The following is an 8,675-nucleotide window of genomic DNA, read 5'->3' on the forward strand; positions in this document are numbered from 1 at the left end:
GCCCGACCTAGATCCCGAGCCCAGAGGTGGTGCTCAGATCCTCTATAGGGTCTCCTCCAACCTGGCTTCCATCTTGCAAACCTCGGAGACCACAAGGCCTTATGCCCTCAAGCGAGTATGGGACTACATCAAGGCTCACAAGCTCCAGAGTAGTGCTGAGAAATCGTAGATCTTATGTGATCCGCCCCTCAAGAAGTCATTTGGACGAGACAATGTTAGTGCTCAAGTACTTGAGTCCCTACTTGTCAACACATTTTTCTGTTGATGCTATCAGACTCTTGGCGATGCAAAAAACAAGTAAACGTCAAAGTGGACATGAGGGCAGAAAAGCTTATGATGGTTATAATGCTCAAGTAATTAAGCTAGCGGCTTCAATATGAGTGCAACTAGTTGCTTGCGCTTTTAGCAGAGTGTGTGACGGGATTAGTGGAAGACAACTCAATGTCAAGGGAAAGGAATATTTGGGGAATATTGCAATTTGCCACTAGTGCAAGTCATGGTCTGATGAGCCTTTGGCTTCATTCACACTCCTCATCCAGCTCTGTTGATAAATGAATGCGAGCTACATAATTACAGGTTTGGTTATCAGATGAGGTATGCAGATTTGAAATACTTACTCAAGACATGCAACATAGTCGAGGAGGGGAAGTCCAAGTAGCCGAAGAAGGGAGAGAGAGTGAATTAGATGGCAAGGGCCTTCCTGCCCGCATCCTTGAGGGTTTCTGCAATGATCTTCTGTGCAAGTCAGTTCCGGGCTTTCACTCGCATGCTGTTGGTGAGATCCACCTTCTTGTACTTGGCCATTTTCAACTGCTTCAGCTTCTCATACTTGGTCTTGATGAATCGGAAGCAGTTCTCGTAATTGGTCTTGATGAACCACCCCCAACACATCTCTCTCTCTCTCTCTCTCTCTCTCTCTCTCTCCTCTCTCATCTCTTCTCTCTCTCTCTCTCTCTCTCTCTCTCTCTCTCTCTCTCTCTCTCTCTCTCTCTCTCTCTCTCTCTCTCTCTCACACACACACACACACACACACACAACAGTGGCCATACACTATATTAGATCCACCAAGATTGTATGAGTTTCATACGTCATTTTGGCCTTTTGAAAATGTTTAATATAACATTTTATTTCATTCCATTTCCTCTCTCTCTTTCTCTCTCTTGCGCGCAAGCGCGCTGCAGGCTGATAGGAGCAACGATTGCTCTCTCTCTCTCTCTCTCTCTCTCTCTCTCTCTCTCTCTCTCTCATCTCTCTCTCTCTCTCTCTCTCTCTCTCTCTCTCTCCTCTCTCTCTCTCTCTCTCTCTCTCTCTCTCTCTCTCTCTCTCTCTCGTGTGTGTGCGTTGATAGCAATAGAAGCAAGGGTCCCTCCCACCCCCCCCTCTCTCTCTCTCTCTCACACACACACACACGTACGCGCACACACACATGATGTTTCTGCAGATGATTAAGATCTCTCTCTCTCTCTCTCTCTCTCTCTCCTCTCTCTCATCTCTCTCTCTCTCTCTCTCTCTCTCTCTCTCTCCCTCTCTCTCTCTCTCTCTCTCTCTCTCTCTCTCTCTCTCTCTCTCTCTCTCGTAAAAAAGAATCTCTTTGAAAGAACGCGCGCCGCACGCGCTCTTTCAAAGAGATTCTCTCTCTCTCTCTCTCTCTCTCTCTCTCTCTCTCTCTCTCTCTCTCTCTCTCTCTCTCTCTCTCTCTCTCTCTCTCTCTCTCTCTCTCTCTCTCTCTCTCTCTCTCTCTCTCTCTCTCTCTCTCGTAAAAAAGAATCTCTTTGAAAGAGCGCGTGCCGGCGCGCGTTCTTTCAAAGAGATTCTTTTTTACGAGAGAGAGAGAGAGAGAGAGAGAGAGAGAGAGAGGAGAGAGAGAGAGAGAGAGAGAGAGAGAGAGAGAGAGAGAGAGAGAAGAGAGAGAGAGAGAGAGAGAGAGAGAAGAGGGTAGGCATGGCGGCGTCGAAGCAGAAGCGCAAGATCTAAGGCCCGGCACATCCAGCCACAACCTGCAGGTGGTGAAGGTGCTGAGAGCCAAGCAGGTGATGCAAAAGAGCCGCTTCGATGCCCTTCAGAGCACCCCTTTGCGCTTTGCTGAATGCGTCAGTGGCGATGATACTGCCGTGATCGTTTTCCTTGCCCGTAATGAGCAAGTGGATGTAATGCAGGAAGGTGCTCCATGCGCCTTGCAATGGACAAGTGGCAAGGCTCTATTGAGGTGACAACGGAGCGTGCCACTTTTTCAGTCAAGTCAGACAATAATCTATCATTGACTAAGTTCGAAGTAATCCTTGTAGATGAATAACTGTTTTTTGTGGTGATTTTTCTTTTAGAGAGAGAGAGAGAGAGAGAGCAGACGCTTCGCCGAGGAAGGCATCAAACGTGCCGGTGATTACATCAGTCAGCGCTCCTCTCTTACACACAAGCTGCACCTTCACCTTCCACGTATGCACCTCCTCTGCGTTTCCATTTACTTGACTCCTGCACGGGCGACCGCTTAATCAAGGCCAGCTTGCTCAAGGCCTTCTGCAATGATGCTTCCCAGCAGCCCTTAAGGGTGGCAACTCCTCTTCCCCTTCCCTGTCTCTGATGTTGTATTCTCTCGTCCATCTTGCGTTTGCGAGGTGCTATCATATCACTTCAATTGTTGCATGCAGCAAGAGCAGAAGCTCTATTTGTTTCAAGGCTTAGCTTTGTAGTTCTCATTCAAGGTCAACCTCTTTGTGTGCTAACAGTTCTCTGATGAGCTTACAAGGGCTCGCAGTTAGGTTTTGCAATATGTCTAACAATTAATACATCAATAAGGTTCACTTTTTGAGAAATACAATTTTTTTATCATACAATTGGATCGGCTTTTGTAATGCTTAAATTTTTGTGTCAAGCGGTTCAAATTTTGGACACATCTAGTACAATATTCTGGAGAGAGAGAGAGAGAGAGAAAGAGAGAGAGAGAGAGAGAGGGAGAGAGAGAAGAAGAAGAAGAAGAAGAGAGTTTTAACATCGTAGGAAACTATCCCAAGAGACTTTAAAGATTTTGCCGACGAGGAGAGTTGAACTCAAGACCTGTTATTCAAGAGGGAAATGGCATAACCAATCTACCACACTTGGGTGATAGAAAGGTTATACCATTTTTATTAGCACACACACCCACACCCACACACACACACCCGAGAAGAAGAGAGTTTTAACATCATAGGAAACTATCCCAAGAGACCTTAAAGATCTAAGTTCCAACGATACTGTGTGTGTGTGTGTGTGTGTGTGTGTGTGTGTGAGAGAGAAGTGCGATTTAGTAGATGCGCCTCTTCGGAGTCCGGGGGTCTCCTTTTGTAGTCCGAAATTCTGAACTCTTGCCTCGCAGGAGTGCGTGCTTTCCCTCCCCTACCTCGCTTAGTCCAATAACCACCATGATTCTTCACACTGGATGCTTAATTGGGTTGGGAAAGACCTACTCAAGCCGCAAGACCAAAAACGATGGTGTGACAAGAGATTAGGTGGAGTTATGTCAACATGTAGAAGCTCTCCTTGTGACAAAGTACAAGGTCGTGTGACGCACATCAACACAGATATGTTGATCCTATAGCATGCACGATCTCCGCCTCCTCAGCCTCTTCCCTTCTAGCCTTCCCTCGCCCATATACGATCCCCTCCTCCTCCTCCTCCTCCTCCTCCTCTCTCTCTCTCTCTCTCTCTCTCTCTAAACAAAAAGTCCACGTGGGCGTAGGCTCTTTCAAAGAGTTTTTTTTTTTAAGAGATTGAGAGAGAGAAAGGAGAGAGAAAAAGAGGGGGAGGGGTTGAAAAAAAACCCTAGGTTTAGTGTAATCCCACCTGCAAATTTGGAGATTTACCTCTAAATTTTAAATTTTAAAGTGAGAAAACCTACAAAATTTATAGAAATTCTGCGTCATTTGGTGTAAAACCCTTCAAATTTAGTCAGTTTACCAGTAAAATTCTCATAGGTAGGTTTGCCAAGTTTTCAAAACAAAGTTTTTTTGGAGCACTGGTTCCTGCTCGTGCGTGAAAGAGTCCGCGTCTCTTTCAAAGAGATTTTTTGAAGGGTTTTGTTTATACTATATAGTTATTGAAAATGACGACGGTTGAACTTGAGGACCTTCTTGCCTCGTCTATTGTGAGTTTCCTTGCCTAATTCCTTCAAAACCAAATTTTTCAATGATTAGGAACCCTGAGATTTACCTTCTCTAGCCAACACAATTGTCTCAACGTGGCACAATTTTGTTTGTTGTAGCACAACCAACCTCCCACTTACCCCTTTGAGGGGGTTACCTTATGGGGTGCTAAGGACTAAGGCTTGGGCCACATTATTCTACAAGATGATAGATGCAATGCTAGACTACCATCCATTTGAATTGCTATGAGGCATTGATGGACGTACAACTCCCAAACAGTAAATAGAGTACAAAAAAATGAGGCCTAAGCCGCATTAGGAAAATCATTTCAAAGGACTACAATGACAATCATACACCATGGCTCCAAGAAGTGTATTCAACATAGGGGCATCACACCCGTTGGGTGAGTAATCTGGGTCGAGGCATGACGGACAACTCATCAAACTAGGAACCCCGAGCAATCTAGGAGCTTTGAGTTGTGCTCATATTAATATGAAAAATTTAAGAGAAGGTATTTACACTAAATTTCTCTAAAGTTTGTAGGTTTATTCACCTTCTACTTTGAATTTAAGGATAAATCTCAAAATTTGTAGGTGGAATTACACTAAACCTAGGTTTCTATTGATATGGGTAGGTGAAAGAGAACTAGCATGTGGACAAAGTTGTCTTAAGAAAATTGTTCATAGTTTTATCGACCTTGCATACTCTTCTATCAAAGCACTCTTTATAATCCCCCATCGTTACCACCTCCCTTGACATGTTTGCCCCCCCCCCCCCCCCCCCCCCCCCCCCCCCCCCCCCCCCCCCCCCCCCCCCCCCCCCCCCCCACCCCCCCCCCCCCCCCCCCCCCCCCCCCCCCCCCCCCCCCCCCCCCCCCCCCCCCCCCCCCCCCCCGCGCGGCCCCATAGAAAGCTACCTATGATGGTGTAAATCCAAACTTTAATATATACCATGATGTGGATTTTCTCAAAAGATAGCCTCATTGCAATAATAGAATTATTTTCAAGTTTCCTCCGTTTTCTCTAGAGTAACTTAAATGCATAGTATGTTATCATACATCAACCCTCAATAACTTGAGGTAGAGCAAGAGAGGGGAGAAGAAGAAGAAGAAGAAGTGAAAAGAAGCTCAAGCTCCCTGACTCTCTTTATTCATGAGATTTGTTCGAGTGGCAACAACCTTACTCTTTTAGTGTAAGTCTCTTGGTCCTACGTGTAGGGAGGTAGGAGTAGGAGATTTATATCCATTGGAATCATGGTGCCACTATTCCCAACAAGGATCAATGGTGGTAGAAATGAGCTTTTAATATCTGAGGGCAACTAGTTCCATGAAGAGGAATATTAACATGCCATTGTAAGGGTTCCAATTGTTCTATCCCATCAAAGGAAACATTCTATCAAACCCTTATTCAAGGGGTCTTTTCTGTCAAAAATTTGTGGTCATTTTACCATTGACATTAGGTGTAATCTTGTTTTAATTTTTATTTTTTGTGCTTGCAGTCACCTAAAAAATCATGTTTGGTTTTTGTTTTGTATAGTGTGCCTTGGCCAATCTTGCTAGTTTTAGGGATTGCTCGGAAAATCTCGCTCGAGATTTGAGATTCCTCTAAAGCAGACAGTAATATTGGGGAAGATTCTCCTTATATGGATGTACTACCTGGGATGACCGAGTCGGACAATGTGGATTGGGTCCACCTAGCAGCAACCATAGACACTTGGGGAAACAGGGGGATGACCTGGGTAACACCTGAGGGGGATGAAATGCCCGTACCCTTAAATATGTTACAAGCAATGCATCTAGATTTTGACAAGACTCATCCTAATATAATGAAGAAAACATACAAGTGGGTCCCTAAAGCTTCTTTAGCGACCATAGCTAGTGCTAAAAAACAGAAGTCTTGTAAGAAACGTCCCACTCGCTCCAAGAAATGTAAGGAAACGTGGCGTTGGATTCCTTAACGACTATTGGAAGCCCAAGGCTACTATCAAAGAAATGATCAAATCTGGGTGCCAAAATGTAAATTGTGCTCTTACTTGTCACCGGGCCCATGTGAGCTCAATCCTGTGGCTCAAAAACAAATTGAAGATCGCGGAAAGAAAAAAATCACAGAATGCTACACACCCGCTCCAGAGCTAGTTTGGGTACTGAAGAAAGAACGATTTGTTCCACCTAGCTCAGGAAGGGGGGAGTCCCATGAAGCTTCTAGCTTCTCATATAATGCATCCATAGAGGAAAAAGCTTCTCCACAGCCTCCACCTACAATAGTGGACCTTCATGAAGCTACAAAGGAATCCACACCTCCCAGTGTTCAAGAATCACATGATGAACAACTTCAAGTTCGATCCTGGTAAAGTACCTTACCACCCTTGCAACTCAATGAGGCACCTAAGGTAAAAGAAAACTACACCTAAGGTAATAGAAAACTACTGGCAAAAATCCTCACCTATTACCAACTGGAACAATTGGTTTCAAAGGGTGATGAGCACATTTCAAATGGTATGATCTACCCAAGGAAGGGGGGAGTGTTTGCTGACAGTCATCATTCACTCACTCCCCTCTCAACCTTCCTCCCTGACCTCTCAATAACCAATCTTAGGGAATGTATATATAAAGCCTTATACTCACAAAAGAAAAAAAAATAAAGAGCAAGAGCAATTAGCAAACGAGTGTGCACAATAAAAGTCAAAACATTGACCTAGACCTACACATTCACATCCGGTACACTGAAACAGAAACCTATGTCATCGAACACCTTTGATCCTCATCACTCGACTGATGGAAGGTAGGTAGGATTAGTATGATAGGAATGTTTTTGTTTTAGAGTTTAGTGATTAGCAAAGTTCTTTCTTCCCACTGATGTGCATCCTAGAGGTATTCTTTGTGTTTCCTAGTGTGTACAGGAACGTGTTGCTGTTGTTAGGATTTGGACCTTCATGGAATCTTTCTCTCATTCACACTTCAAATCAAGCGAGACCATCAACACAAACAGGTGTTTCTTGTCCATTAGCATTGCCCCTTATCTTTTTGCATCCATGTTTGTATGCTTTAATTGTGATTGATAGCATAATATCCAACACATTTGCTTAGTATCAAACATTTAATTCAATGTAATTTTTTGTCATAATCACTTGTCTAGGTTTAAAAATCAAGCAGTCTGACTAAGCTAGTTTGACCAAGTTAGGTGTTAGAGATCTTCTCTTAATACCATGGGGAATGCCTTCCTAATAATCAATGGTTACTTAGGTTCTTAATCCGATCTAAGCAGCATTGTGTGAAATGTACTAGGACTTTCTAGTGGACTTAGTCCCTATTGACCTTTAGCTTAAGTATTATAGAGGGAGTTTACTAGTGTGATGAGCCTCGGGAGGGTAATAGTGTTGTATGAACCCCCAAAGTTACAAAATTAAAATGCTGAAAACGAACAAATAAAAAATCAAAGTGCTACAATGTAAAATCTTAAGCTGGAAGAGAAACCTCATATTGATTTGGTACTCCACTCACATGTATCGCCTATGGTACTAGAGCCCTAGAGGTTCCCAGTGTGGGCGCTTTTCCTTAAAAAGCAAAAAACCCAAGGCATACAAAATAAGCACACACATCAAAATTGAATCACTGTGAAAAGACTGTGGGGGGTCAAAGAAAAGGTAATCAATCAGGCGATAATTTCATGAGAAATTCCTTTTATCATAGCTTAACTACAAGGTCTTCTAGGTATAGCCTCTAGTCAGCCCTCGAACATGAAATACTTGGCTCTCGCGATTAAACAACTTAATTGACCATAGAAAATTAAGAAGCTTACCCATGGTATTAATAGTCGATCTTCGACCGTTGAATTAGTGACCCCGAACTTGTTTAGTTTTTTACCTTCCCAACTGTTTATGCGTTTGATTATATTGAAATTTAATGTTTATTTTGCTGACAAATAGTTTAGAATTATGCTACCAATCAATTTGTCTGCCTAAAACTGCATATGCTTTTTAATTGTATATGAGAATGCAATTACTGTGCCAATGTTGTTTGATTTTGCAGTGACTGAAGAAGGCTAAGGACATTCATCTCAAATGCTCTTCCACCTCAACGAACGAGCTTCAAATCAATAGCTTTCGAGGACAGAATCTACATCAGGAAGGGGGGTATGTTAACCCTCACGCACATTCCTATCACCTACAACGGACGTTGTATTATTTATTTGGTAGAGTGAGGTACCGGGCTTGTCGGTCCACTATGCCGATGAGAGACGCACTTTAACTCAAACATTCAAGGGATTAGTTGGCTAAGAATGGGCGCCCAAGTGTGAATGGGGCGAGCTCATATAAAAGTCAACTAAACCTAGAATTCACTCATTCTCTCATTTGTGCAATTGAAGAGTGCTCTTGCTCCATCTCCATCTTCTTCTTCTTCATCTCCTTGTGTGTGTGTGTATGTGTGTGTATGTGTGTGTGTGTGTGTGTGTGAGAGAGAGAGAGAGAGAGAGTGTGCGATCGAGCATTGCCACGGTACGACGGCGGTGAGGCGGTTGAGCGCGGCGTAGCGGCATCTCCCTCTTCTTCGCGACGAGGAAT

The 8,675-nt window shown here is 43.7% G+C and overlaps 1 pseudogene; it reads left to right on the top strand.

Moving 5' to 3' along the window:
- The first annotated feature begins 2,033 nt into the window (after positions 1–2,033).
- Positions 2,034–2,293, top strand: LOC147417958 (uncharacterized protein At4g28440 pseudogene; annotated as a pseudogene).
- The last annotated feature ends 6,382 nt before the right edge of the window (positions 2,294–8,675 follow it).

Source organism: Adiantum capillus-veneris, chromosome 30 (genome assembly GCF_014529385.1).
Source record: "Adiantum capillus-veneris isolate H3 chromosome 30, ASM1452938v2, whole genome shotgun sequence".
Taxonomy (NCBI): Eukaryota; Viridiplantae; Streptophyta; class Polypodiopsida; order Polypodiales; family Pteridaceae; genus Adiantum; species Adiantum capillus-veneris.